Genomic DNA, 14,168 nt, shown 5'->3' with positions numbered 1-14,168 from the left:
TATTAGATGATGGTATTCTGCATAACATTACGAATCACAGGATTTGATAGATTCAATAGATGGTTGTTTTAATAGAGAGGCTGATCTCTCAGGTACAAAGCCATTGTTCTTGGAAAGGGAACACTTTGCTACCTGGTTTAATGTCATCAGATCCCTTCAAAACAGGGCGGTATGTTTCCTGTGTTTATACGGGAATACGTAATGCTAAAAAGCTTACCTATCCATCTTCCACCTCTCTTTTTCCCTCCGTTTTCTAATCTCCCCCTGTTCTCTAATCTCCCCCTGTTTTCTCCTCTCTTTATACATAAGAAGGAAGGTTAGCTGAAATCTCCACGGATCAATTAAACGGTGGACCTGCCCTTCAGAGGAAGACACTGCGGTATGTTGGGGGGTGGAGGGATGAGGGGCGGAGGACGAGGGGAGCGGCATTTATTTGCATATCAGCGCAGCATCACACACAAAGCGAAAGGAGATAGAGCACCAGTCCCTGTAATAACTCAGCCTGCTCTTGGCTGCCGTCCTGCAGCCTCTTCTCTCCTGGCTCCTTGTCCTAATAGGGCGTCTCTATGGGACGACAGGCAGCCCAGATATTAGGAGCTGTCAATCTGGCTGGAGGGGCTGTTTGAGTCTGGTGCTGCTGAGGTAAGACCAGGCCCTAAAGAGAAAGAGCTGGGGAATCCATGTTCCCCTGGCTGTACCCCTCACCCCCTCTGTGTTACAGGGACCAGTCTGGAAGGGACAGCTGTTGGGAGGACAGGGACAGCACATATTCAAACACAGTCAACCCCTCTCTCCAGAGATCAGGGACCTGTCCAGAGTGACAGCCAGTCTGGAAGAGGGAGGAGAAAGAGAGGGGGGGTGAAGGTAAACAGACAGGGATCAAGGGGGTCAGACTCAGGGAACATCCGTTGTCCGCAGTCGTCAAACAAGACAAATATTTATAAAATAACTACATAATCTAATCACTTTTATTATTGTGATATATTTTATGTTATATGTAACTTCAAAATAACGTGATGGAGTAGAATATAACACTTTGACATTTATTTTTTTATTCAAGAAAACGGGAGCAAAAGACAGACTTTGCATTAGTCTGCTTTAACATCAAGGATTTCTTCTGACTCGTTTCCAAGAGAGTCTAATTTTGGAGAGAAGATTGTCATTGATGTAGAGATAATCCTAGGTGTCACGCTGAGTGATACATGGTGAATGCTCCAATATGTTCTCTGTCCTCGGGCCAAATAAAGAAATGAAATAATGACAAACACAAGTCTTTTCTCATGCTGCTGCTTGCATGGCAGTAGCTTCACATAATCAAATTGGTGTCTCTAATCTACTATAATGACAGTGACCCCTGCCTGTGGTGTGTGTGTGTGTGCACATTGCGGTAGTTCGTGCGCACCTGTATGTGTGTGAGTCCATATGTGTGTTTTTATGTCTGCGTATACAACCTCCTCTTCTCTGTTCCCCCCCCCCCCACCTCCCTCATGTATTTGTAATGAGGTGTGGGCTTTATTGACTAAGAGTGTAGATATGATTATCCCTCTCCCCTCTATTCTCTCTCCCTATTCTCTCCCCTTCATTAGGAGGGGATAAGGCATGTTTATTATGTGTATATTGATTGGTGTTGATTGTGAGGAAGAGGCCCCGAGTGAGCCTCATTACTGTTCAAAGATGGAGTTGGAGAACGGAAATCCCTGCAGGTCTGGAGTATAGAGGTCTGGAGACTAGAGTCTAACATCAGGCCCAGTGTCTGTCCCTACAGACCCTAAGGTCTGGTGTATAGTCTGGAGACTAGTCTAACATCAGCCCCAGTGTCTGACCCTACAGCCCCTAAGATCTGGAGCATAGAGGTCTGGAGACTAGAGTCTAACATCAGGCCCAGTGTCTGTCCCTACAGACCCTAAGGTCTGGAGTATAGTCTGGAGACTAGTCTAACATCAGCCCCAGTGTCTGACCCTGCAGACCCTAAGGTTTGGAGTATAGACTGGAGACTAGTCTAACATCAGGCCCAGTGTCTGTCCCTACAGATGCTAAGGTCTGGAGCATAGAGGTCTGGAGACTAGAGTCTAACATCAGGCCCAGTGTCTGTCCCTGCAGACCCTAAGGTCTGGAGTATAGTCTGGAGACTAGTCTAACATCATGCCCAGTGTCTGACCCTGCAGACCCTAAGGTCTGGAGTATAGTCAGGAGAGTAGACTAACATCAGGCCCAGTGTCTGTCCCTACAGACGCTAAGGTCTGGAGCATAGAGGTCTGGAGACTAGAGTCTAACATCAGCCCCAGTGTCTGTCCCTGCAGACCCTAAGGTCTGGAGTATAGTCTGGAGACTAGTCTAACATCAGGCCCAGTGTCTGTCCCTGCAGACCCTAAGGTCTGGAGTATAGTCTGGAGACTAGAGTCTAACATCAGCCCCAGTGTCTGCCCCTGCAGACCTTAAGGTCTGGAGTATAGTCTGGAGACTAGTCTAACATCAGGCCCAGTGTCTGTCCCTGCAGACCCTAAGGTCTGGAGTATAGTCTGGAGACTGGAGTCTAACGTCAGGCCCAGTGTCTGACCCTGCAGACCCTAAGGTCTGGAGTATAGAGGTCTGGAGACTAGAGTCTAACATCAGGCCCAGTGTCTGACCCTGCAGACCCTAAGGTCTGGAGTATAGAGGTCTGGATACTAGAGTCTGACATCAGGCTCATGTCCTATGGATGGTGAAGGTACAGACCACTGTGCCTCAAGGGCTGGACTGGGTGAGTGTTTGTCTTTTGTTTTGTAGCAACGACTGAAGAACTTAAGGCTAGCTCATATAACTCATGTTACCATGTATTACCTGACATTTTCAGAGAGCTACTATTTTCAACTATTCTAACAATGTACAATCTTATTTCCTAACTTAAATGCTATATTTTATTCTGCATTTTATGGTTACAATGCAAAACATGTCCTTACGTTGCACTTGCGTAAACACTATGCAAATCGATCCTTTTGTCTTGAATAGTGCACTACTTTTAGTATGATGTGTTTGTCTCAGTACAGTGATGAGGTGTCCCCTGGGCTTGCCCACTCCTCCCAGATATGAAGGAGCTAGTGGACGGGTACAGTGTGACTGGCAGTGTTGGAGAGGCCATCCAGTCGATGCCATGTTGTGAGCAATCTGACCCTTGACCCCAACTAGAGCTGCACCGCAATACTCCAAAGCTATAATGCCTGTTCTTAACCAGAAGAGCCCTCCAACCACCATGGAGTAGAAGTACATCAGAACACAGCAGTTGTTGTTAATTGTACACCTATAACTTAGGGGGGACAATGCACTCGGCTAATTTGTTTGCTGGCATTGTTGCTTCCTGTCTCTAACAACACTGTTGACATGGTTGATACCTATTCTAGACTGAGGCATCTCGTTTTCGTAATGGCCAATGGTGGACGTCCTGTCGGGTACTCAGGGATGGAGCTGGAGAGTGATAGTTTTGGCAGGGCGGCTCCTAACCGCCTGCTAGAGTGGCACAGTTTGCGGGACACATCAATTTGTTCCCTGCTATTGTGAGAGGGGATCTTTCTGGCTGGGATCCAACCACGGGTCCCACCTCATCAGCATGTCTTTGTTATCGGGCCGGTTCTGTGAGCGCTACTGTAGAGTTATGCTCCATCTGGGTTCCATTTGCTTCCCCCACTGCCTTCCCCCGAACACACATTAAAACTCAGCCTGGAGAAGAAGAAAAATCCACCTGCAAAAAGAAAACAATAAGCTTGTTTTTAATCTGGCTCTGCCTTCGCCGGTGGTTTACAAAAGGCAAAGGCCTCTTTCTAAAACAATGTCCCCCCTCTTTCTGTTTTCTATCCCTTCTTCTTTAATGACATGAGCACTGATGGAAGCAGTTCTTTGAGGTTGACATTCAAATAATGACATTTGAATGATGTCTGTGTATCAGAGCGATAATAGCCTGGTGGTGCTTTTGTTGTCCAGACTGGCTGACTGACTGGACCTGGGCTCAGGGACAGGAGTGAAGTGTCCCTCAGCACATTACAAAGCACATTGATACACTTTTATTGAAATTGTTTAACTGTTAATTGTTCGGTAAGAAATAATTATGAACTGTTTAAATGTCACTTTAACAGTAAAGTCATCAAAGAAAAACACTACTAACAGTAACTAATAACATGAATAAATAAATATCACTTAAATATCCATTCTATATTTAAGCAATAAGGCACGAGGGGGTGTGGTATATGGCCAATATACCACGGCTAAGGGCTGTTCTTATGCACAGCGCAGCGCGGAGTGCCTGGATACATGGCCATATATCACAAACCCCCAGGTGCCTTATTGCTATTATAAACAGCAGTAAAAATACATGTTTTGTCATACCCATGGTATACGTCTGATATATGACGGCTGTCAGCCAATCAGCATTCAGGGCTCGACACACCCAGTGTATAATGTGTTGTAACATACAATTTAAAGACAATGTTGTATGGCTACATCACTAATCATTAATTATAGTGAGTTTTACTTCATAATGTATTATAGAACAGAAAATAACCTTAGTTGAGTATCATTTCTAAGCTGTGTATGTATGTGTATGTAGGTTGTTGTTAGATGTACACTGCGCTTTGAGCAATGCATACAGTGTGTTGCGTTTCAATAGAAAACTCCGGAACATGTTAACCTTCAGCTATCATGCACTTTATTCTGGATAAAATATGCATTGGGAAGATGTATTGTCTATCAGTAAATGGGTTGCAATGTAAAAGAAAAGCCACCTTATAGTAGGAGAATCATTCCTGCTTTGCTTGTCAAAGTTGGGATCTAAAATCAGAATAATCCATCATGTTGGCATATGAAAAATTATTGAATTCACTTGGAGGAAATGTATTCAGAAATGGCGCGGAGTAAACCATGGTTTAACAAAGGCATTCTAAAGTCAGCGTTAAGTGAAGGTCTGCAAGGATGCAAAACAAGGAATGGAAAGGGAGTGATGGAGGGAACAAGTGGGAAGGGGCAGAGAACAAAGAGAGGCGGAGAGAGGTAGAGCTCTGCCCTCCAGTTATCAGACCCGACCATCTGAGGGCCTGTTGTAGCCACGCTAGAGCTGCATATTACATATCACACATCAAATGTTTAAACATAGGCTGCATACATACTGAAACTAGGCATTAGGGCTATCAAACAGAATCAGTCGGTTGACAGCAATCAACAACATTTCGCCATTAGATTAGATACATGAGCCTGTATTGGCATGTGAATATAATACACATTGAGGAATGTGAAAGGGAGACGAAGTGGAAAATGAGATGATTGGTAGAGTATGTTCCGTATGGTAAGCTGGAATTGTGTTTGTGTAAGAAGTCCTTTAGAACCGTTGATATAGGCCCAATACAGAATTGAGTTTCTTTACCATTATTGTTTCACTGAAAGATAGCAGAACTGTACTCGATCACATATTAAACTTTATAATTCATTTCCTTTTCTATGAGAAGGCGGCAGCGGGAATTAAATGTTTGAAGACTGAGCTGTACATGCTAATGATTTTACCGCTCCATTTTAAACCTGCTGCCATTTTGGACCAGGTCTCTTTTTTAAAATACATTCAACCTTTATAAATAACCCTAATTCATAAAGGTTAAATGAAATAGAATAAAACATTTAAACCGGCCAGGGGATGCAGAAGTGATGGTGTCGGAGGACCTACTGTAGGCTACCTATCCCAGAAGGCAGTAGACCCAGCGTGCTCTGAGTGCCTCATCATGTTCACAGCAGAGGGCCATAGGAGGGCCCTCGCAACAGCAGGGTGCCCTCTTGCTGTTACTGGGTTATCAAGAAGCAGGGGTGTGGAGTGGACAGAAACATAACCCCAGAGCACTGTGCTGGGGCAATACTCAAGCATATAGAATAGAGTAGACTATAATAGAATGGATTAAAATAGATATCTGACAGGGCACAGTTTGGGAAAATCTCAATTGCATGCTCCTCGTGTCCCCTCGCCTCGCCTCCTCAAAACCCATTGGATGAGAAGATCAGTGGGGCGGGACCTCTGGCTTTCTCATCCAATGGGTTTTGATAAGGAGGCAAGGAGAGAGGACGGGAGAAGTATGCTATTGAGATTCTCCTTTTGTCTCTCCATAGAATCTAAAGTACCGTAGAGAGGGACAGAGAGGGACAGACACTGAACTTGACCAGTGTTTCTAGGTTCATCCCTCAATATATAGTATGAAATACATAATTTACAATCAATTTATATTGATTATCATCAAAATGGTAATGAAGTCAAAGAGTCCAGCTGGTCTTGTGGTTGGTTGTAGCTGTGTTCTTTGAAGCGAGGGGCAATGTCACCTCACTAAACTAATAATGTTCTCCTTCAGGTCAAGCCCAAGGTCAAGGCTCTATACACAACTGTGTTACTGAAAACACTAGTGATGGGGAAAAACATATTATAAAACATTATAAAGTTACATCTTGCAATATTATTTTGGACAAACTATATCGACACTTTGACTCCCAGTATCGATTTGTAAAAAAAATAACATGAAAATAATACAGTACCAGTCAAAAGTTTGGACAAACCTGCTCATTCAAGAGTTTCTTTATTTTTACTATTTTCTACATTATATAATAATAGTGAAGACATCAAAACTATGAAATAACACATGCAGTCGTATGAAAAAGTTTGGACACCCCTGACAATTTCCATGATTTCCATTCATAAATAATTGGGTGTTTGGATCATCAATTTCATTTTGATCTATCAAATAACTGATGGACACAGTAATATTTCAGTAGTGAAATGAGGTTTATTGGATTAACAGAAAATGTGCAATATGCATCAAAACAAAATTAGACAGGTGCATAAATTTGGGCACCCCAATAGAAAAATCACATCAACATTTAGTAGAGCCTCCTTTTGCTAAAATAACAGCCTCTAGTGTAATGATGTTCGTCTGAGGAAGAAGGAGTAGACCAAAGCGCAGCGTGGTACGTGTTCATATTTCCTTTAATTAACTGAACACTAAATACAAAAGAACAAGAGAATAAATGAAAACCGAAACGGTGCGCTACATCGCAGCTCCGCGAATCGGCCGGGCTAGAGTGGGCATCGAGCCAGGAGGGATGAAGTCATCTCAGCGCATCTGGTCTTCAGTGCGTCTCCTCGGCCCGGGTTATATGGCACCAGCCCTACGCACTGTGTCCCCGGTTCGCCAGCACAGCCCAGTGCGGTCTGTGGGCCCAGTGCGGTCCATACAGTGTATGGTGCAAACACTGAAACGGAAAACAACTACCCACAATCCATAGTGGGAAAACAGGCTGCCAAAGTATGGTTCTCATTCAGAGACAATGATTGACAGCTGCCTCTGATTGGGAACCATACCAGGCCAAACACCTAGAAATATAACACACAGAACCAAAACATAGAATGCCCACCCCAATTCACGCCCTGACCAAACTAAAGTAGAGACATAAAAAAGGAACTAAGGTCAGGACGTGACAGTAACCCCCCCCCCCCAAAGGTGCGGACTCCGGCCGTAAAACCTAAACCTATAGGGGAGGGTCTGGGTGGGCATCTGTCCGCGGTGGCGGCTCTGGCGCGGGACCTGGACCCCACTCCACCATAGTCTTGGCCCACTTTGGAGCGGCGACCCTAGCCACCGACCCCGGACTGGGGACCCTTGCAGTGGGCCCCGAATAGGCGGGAGACTCTGGCAGCGCCTGGCTGAAGGGCGGCTCTGGCAGCTCCGGACTGAAGGGCGTCTCTGGCAGCTCCTAACTGACGGGCGGCTCTGGCAGCTCCGGACAGACGGGCGGCGGCTTCGGACAGGAGGGAAGCTCTGGAGGGTCCGGACTGGAGGGAGACTCTGGAGGGAGAAGACACAGAGAAAGCCTGGTGCGTGGGGCTGCCACAGGGCCCACCAGGGTGGGGAGACCTATAGGAGGCCTCCTCCTTGGCCGAGCCACCGGATGGACTGGGCCGTGGAGGCGCACTGGAGGTCTCGAGCAACGAGCCTGCACAACCTGCCTTGGCTGGATACCCCCTGTAGCCCGGCAAGTGTGGCGGGTTGGAACCGACCGCACTGGGCTGTGCTGGCGAACCGGGGACACAGTGCGTAGGGCTGGTGCCATATAACCCGGGCCGAGGAGACGCACTGAAGACCAGATGCGCTGAGATGACTTCATCCCTCCTGGCTCGATGCCCACTCTAGCCCGGCCGATTCGCGGAGCTGCGATGTAGCGCACCGGGCTATGCGTGCGCACTGGGGACACCGTGCGCCTCACCGCATAACACGGTGCCTGCCCGGTCACTCTCTCGCCACGGTAAGCACGGGGAGTTGGCTCAGGTCTCCTACCTGACTTTGCTAATCTCCCCGTGTGCCTCCCCCCACCAATACATTTTTGAGGCTGCCTCTCGGGCTTCCTTGCCAGCCGTGTTCCCTCAAATCGCTGGTTCCCTTTTCCTGCTGCCTCCGCTCTCCTGGCTGCCTCCACCTGTTCCCATGGGAGGCGATCCCTTCCAGGCAGGATCTCCTCCCATGTATAGGATCCCTTGCCGTCCAGAATGTCCTCCCATGTCCATTCCTCCTTATAGCGCTGCTCCTCCTTACCACGCTGCTTGGTCCTTTGGTGGTGGGTAGTTCTGTAACGATGTTCGTCTGAGGAAGAAGGAGTAGACCAAAGCACAGCGTGGTACATGTTCATATTTCCTTTAATTAACTGAACACTAAATACAAAAGAATAAAGAGAATAAATGAAAAACGAAACAGTCCCGTATGGTGCAAACACTGAAACGGAAAAGAACTACCCACAACCCATAGTGGGAAAACAGGCTGCCAAAGTATGGTTCTCAATCAGAGACAACGATTGACAGCTGCCTCTGATTGGGAACCATACCAGGCCAAACACCTAGAAATATAACACACAGAACCAAAACATAGAATGCCCACCCCAACTCACACCCTGACCAAACTAAAATAGAGACATAAAAAAGGAACTAAGGTCAAGACATGACATCAAGACGCTTCCCATAGCCTCGAATGAGTTTCTGGATTCTGGATGAAGCTATTTTGGACCATTCCTCCTTACAAAACATCTCCAGTTCAGTTAGATTTGATGGTTGCCGAGCATGGACAGCCCGCTTCAAATAATCCCACAGATTCTCAATGATATTCAGGTCTGGGGACTGGGATGGCCATTCCAGAACATTGTACTTGTTCCTCTGCATAAATGCCCGGGTAGATTTTGAGCAGTGTTTTGGGTCGTTGTCTTGTTGAAATATCCAGCCCCGGCGTAACTTCAACTTTATGACCGACTCTTCGACATTATTCCCAAGAATCTGCTGATATTGGTGGAATCCATGCGACCCTCAACTTGAACAAGATTCCCAGTACCGGCACTGGCCACACAGCCCCACAGCATGATGGAACCCCCACCATATTTTACTGTGGGTAGCAAGTGTTTTTCTTGGAACACTGTTATTTTGCCGCCATGCATAACGTCCCTTGTTATGACCAAATAACTCAATCTTTGTTTCATCAGTCCACCGCACCTTATTCCAAAATGAAGCTGGCTTGTCCAAATGTGCGTTTGCATACCTCAAGCGACTCTGTTTGTGGCGTGTGCAGAAAAGGCTTCTTCCGCATCACTCTCCCATACAGCTTCTCCTTGTGCAAAGTGCGCTGAATTGTTGAACGATGCACAGTGACACCATCTGCAGCAAGATGATGTTTTAGGTCTTTGGAGGTTCTCACCATCCTTCGCCTTTGCCTCTCTGATATTTTACTTGGCCTGCCACTTCTGGCCTTAACAAGAACTGTGCCTGTGGTCTTCCATTTCCTCACTATGTTTCTCACAGTGGACACTGACAGCTTAAATGTCAGCGATAGCTTTTTGTAGCCTTCCTCTAAACCATAATGTTGAACAATCTTTGTTTTCAGGTCATTTGAGAGTTGTTTTGATGCCCCCATGTTGACACTCTTCAGAGGAGAGTCAAAGAGAACAACAACTTGCAATTGGCCACCTTAAATACCTTTTCTCGTGATTGGATGCACTTGTCTATGAAGTTCAAGGCTTAATGAGCTCACCAAACCAATTGTGTTCCAATTAATCAGTGCTAAGTTACAGGTATTCAAATCAACAGAATGACAAGGGTGCCCACATTTTTGCATAGCCTACTTTTCACATCTGATTTAATTTCATACAACTTAATATTGCTACACTAAAAATCTTTGTCAGGACAATACCCCAGTACTCAGCTTTTATTAGAAAATGAATGGCATGCCACTGCGATCATTTTCTGTGATGACAGTGTAAATTATTATGCGGCCTCAGAGGGGTGCCCAAACTTTTTCATACGACTGTATGGAATCTTGTAGTAAGCAAAAAAGTGTTAAACAAATCAAAATATATTTTTGATTCTTCAAAGTAGCCACCCTTTGCCTTGATGACAGCTTTGCACACTCTTGGCATTCTCTCCTCCCCTACATCTACACTGATTGAAGTGGATTTAACAAGTCACATCAATAAGAGATCATATGGGCTTCCGGGATGGTGCAGAGCTGATCAGTCGTATCTTTTTTAGCTCCTCTACAAATTAAATGAAATACGTAATAAGCTTAATGTACCAGGAAAGGCTGTAATTGTTTATTAGCTTTCAAAACCCAGCCAGACTTAAGGAGTGAAAGTGTAGAGTCTGAGGACGAAGGCGCCGTGCTAGCTTCATGTGCTAGTGGTGGAAGTAGGACTGAGGCGATTAACACGTGCAGTGTCGTTAGCTCCGAAGATATCCTCAAGGCCATCAAAGATATGAATGCAGAATTCTCTATCAAATTCGAAAATGTAATGTCTGCAGTGGACAATGTAAAAAAAGATGTCAAATACTAATAATAATAAGGTATAGAAAACACTGGGATGTACCCAAACAAAAGAGCGAAGGTAAACCTCATTGAACGAAAAGGGACAAAACCCATAATACACAATATATATAGCATACAGTATAACAGCTGCACCAACGCATAGGTACTCACACGACCAACGGACATGGGAACAATAACCGACAAAGACAGAGGGAACAGAGGGCACATATATAACATACTAATCAGGGGAAATGGGAACCAGGTGTGTGTAATCTGACAAGACATTCCGGGGTTGATGATAATGAATCCCGTTCAGTGAAGCCTAGAAAGCCGGTGACGTAGACCTCCGGGAACTGGTGAACAGAATGAGCAGCAGTACCGGGAGGATCCGTGACAGCTTGCTCATTCCTAGAGTGGTGGCTTCCCGAAGCTCTGGAGATGGAGCCACTCTGCTCTCCTTTGATCATTGAGAGAGCTCATCGGATTCCTGGCCCACGATCCAACCCCAACGCACCCCCGAGTGCTCTGATAATGAAGTTCTTAAACTATAAAGACAATATGCACGTGGTGAATGCAGCCAGGTTGAAAGGGAGAGTACTCTACAAGAATCGACAAGTTATGTTCTTCCCAGATCTCTCCATGGAAGACCACAAGCAGCAGCAATGAGGGTCTCCCACGACGATCGTTCCTGCATTTTTGAAACACCAGCCGAGGCGGAGAAGTTTCTTGAGAAGCTGGGCAGACGTGTGGAAGGGGAGCAATGCTGAAGAAGAGGGAATAGCAATGTAAAGTTTTACCAATTTTTTGAAATTTTAGAACTTTTGCTTTCGGTTTTGTATGACAAGTGACGGGGCAGAAGGTGTACAGAAGACGCAGAGGCAGAGTCAGCTCCTCACGTGTGTGGATCTGTTGAGCACCTTATACGGAGTGTCGCTAAGAGGGGGGGGGGTCTGTTAGAGACTTTGGGGTAAAAGGGTTAATCACATGTTCGTGGTTGATTGTTAGGCATGTGTTTGTGTACGTTGACGTGCTTTAAATTGTCCTTTGTGTTTGTGTACGTTGACATGCTTTAAAGTGTCCTTTGTGTTTGTGTACGTTGACGTTCTTTAAAGTGTCCTTTGTGTTTGTGTACGTTGACGTGCTTTAAAGTGTCCTTTGTGTTTGTGTACGTTGACGTGCTTTAAAGTGTCCTTTGTGTTTGTGTACGTTGACGTGCTTTAAAGTGTCCTTTGTGTTTGTGTACGTTGACATGCTTTAAAGTGTCCTTTGTGTTTGTGTACGTTGACGTGCTTTAAAGTGTCCTTTGTGTTTGTGTACGTTGACGTGCTTTAAAGTGTCCTTTGTGTTTGTGTACGTTGACGTGCTTTAAAGTGTCCTTTGTGTTTGTGTACGTTGACGTGCTTTAAAGTGTCCTTTGTGTTTTGGTTTATGGTGGAAACAAAGGTCTGTTGGTATATTAGGCCGATCCAACGTGCTCTTATGGGGCAATGTTTTAGTTCAAGTGTCCCTGGTCATTTTGATGACTCATAGTGTTAAGGTACAAATTTACATCCTGGAACTGTAAATCAAATCGGCACAAAAAACAGGTAATAAGTAGATTAAAACCACTTCAGGCAAAGATCATATTTTTGCAAGAATCACATCTATTATCTGGCGACATTCCTAAGATACACAAGAGGTGGCCTGGGCAGGTCACTGCAGCCTCATTTAGTTCCCATGCAAGGAGAGTTATTACTCTTATCCATAAGTCCATTCCATATCAGATATTGCAAACAATTTGTGATCCTCCGGCAGATATATTAATATACGGGGTACCTTGCTTTCCGAGCAGTTGAATTTAATTAATGTGTATGGTCCCAACAAAGATGACTCTAAATTCTTTAACAATTTGTTTTTAAACCTTTCCACACTTCCAGGTAAGTACATTGTTGCTGGAGGCTTTAATTGCACTTTAGATCCTGTTAAAGATCGCACCTCGGGTTCCAACTACTCCCACACCTAATCTAGGAAAACCACACAGCATTTTATGAAGGACTTAAAGAAATGAAACCAGATGATGTGGAATACTCCTGTTACTCTAGCACTCACAAGATCTATTCCCAAAAAATAATTTGATCTCAGCAGCATTATGCTCTAAAATTGAACATTGCTTTTATTGTCATCTCTGACGATGCTCCAGCATCTCTTATATATTCAGATTCTAATTTAGTAGGTGACCCACCTAAATGGCGTTTCCAACCTAAATGGCTGCAAGATACACGCTTTACAGAATACATTGGACAGCAAATTGACCTATACTTTTCAATGAATACAACACAGACTTCAGCTTGTACTAGATGGGAAGCCATTAAAGCTTTCATAAGGGGCCAAATGATACATTTCACCACCTCCAAGTCAAGAAATGCTCGTCAAATAATTGAATTTCTGCAGGTAGAGCTGCAGCAAGCTTATTGAGACTAAACCAATCATATTATGACCAGGGTGAAAAGGCTGGGAAGCTGTTGGCCTGGCGAATCAAACAGCAGCAAGCAGAGAGAGCAATCAATTCAGGATGCAGGGGGAGCTGTGATGGTAGAACCTCAAGCGGTAAACAATACCTTTAAATCCTTTTATGAAAAATGATATGCATCACAGTATCCTCCTGAAACTGATACCCAGGCTAGCTTTTTAGATAGATTGGAGTTTCCCAATATTTCAGATGAATCTAAGGATATTCTTAATGCTGAACTGACAGTGGAGGAAATTTCCAATGCAATTGACAGTATGAGGGCAAGGAGGACATCTGGCCCAGATGGGCTGCCCATTGACATCTACAAGAGATTTAAGAACAAACTGCACTTCCCTCCTGGAGATGTTTTTGCTCCCTTCTTTGAGAGGAGCTCTGATCACTCTGCTCCTAAAACCCGGAAAGCTGCATACCAAATGTGATTCCTATCATGCTATTTCACTTTTGAATTCTGACACTAAGGTTCTTTGTAAAGCACTTGCGAGGAGGTTGGAGGGTTTTCTCACGGATGTGGTGGGTAGAGACCAAAATGGCTTTATTCAAGGTCGTGAAGGATTTCAGAGTGCTAAATGTTCTACATGCTAGAATTGGGTCGTCAGACACTGTGATCCTGAAGTTGGACGCAGAGAAGGCCTTCAACAGGGTTGAGTGACCCTACCTCTTTGAAGTGTTAACTCGTTTTGGCTTTGGTGAGAGCTTTTGTAAATGGATAAAGATACTATATACAAATCAAACTGCAGAGATCCTTACCGCTAATAAGGTATCTAAACCATGTGACATCTGTAGGGGTTCTAGGCAGGGCTGCCCTCTTTCTCCTCTCCTGTTTATCCTAG

The sequence above is a fragment of the Oncorhynchus kisutch genome, linkage group LG5 (assembly GCF_002021735.2).
Source record: "Oncorhynchus kisutch isolate 150728-3 linkage group LG5, Okis_V2, whole genome shotgun sequence".
Taxonomy (NCBI): Eukaryota; Metazoa; Chordata; class Actinopteri; order Salmoniformes; family Salmonidae; genus Oncorhynchus; species Oncorhynchus kisutch.
This window is presented reverse-complemented; position numbering follows the sequence as displayed.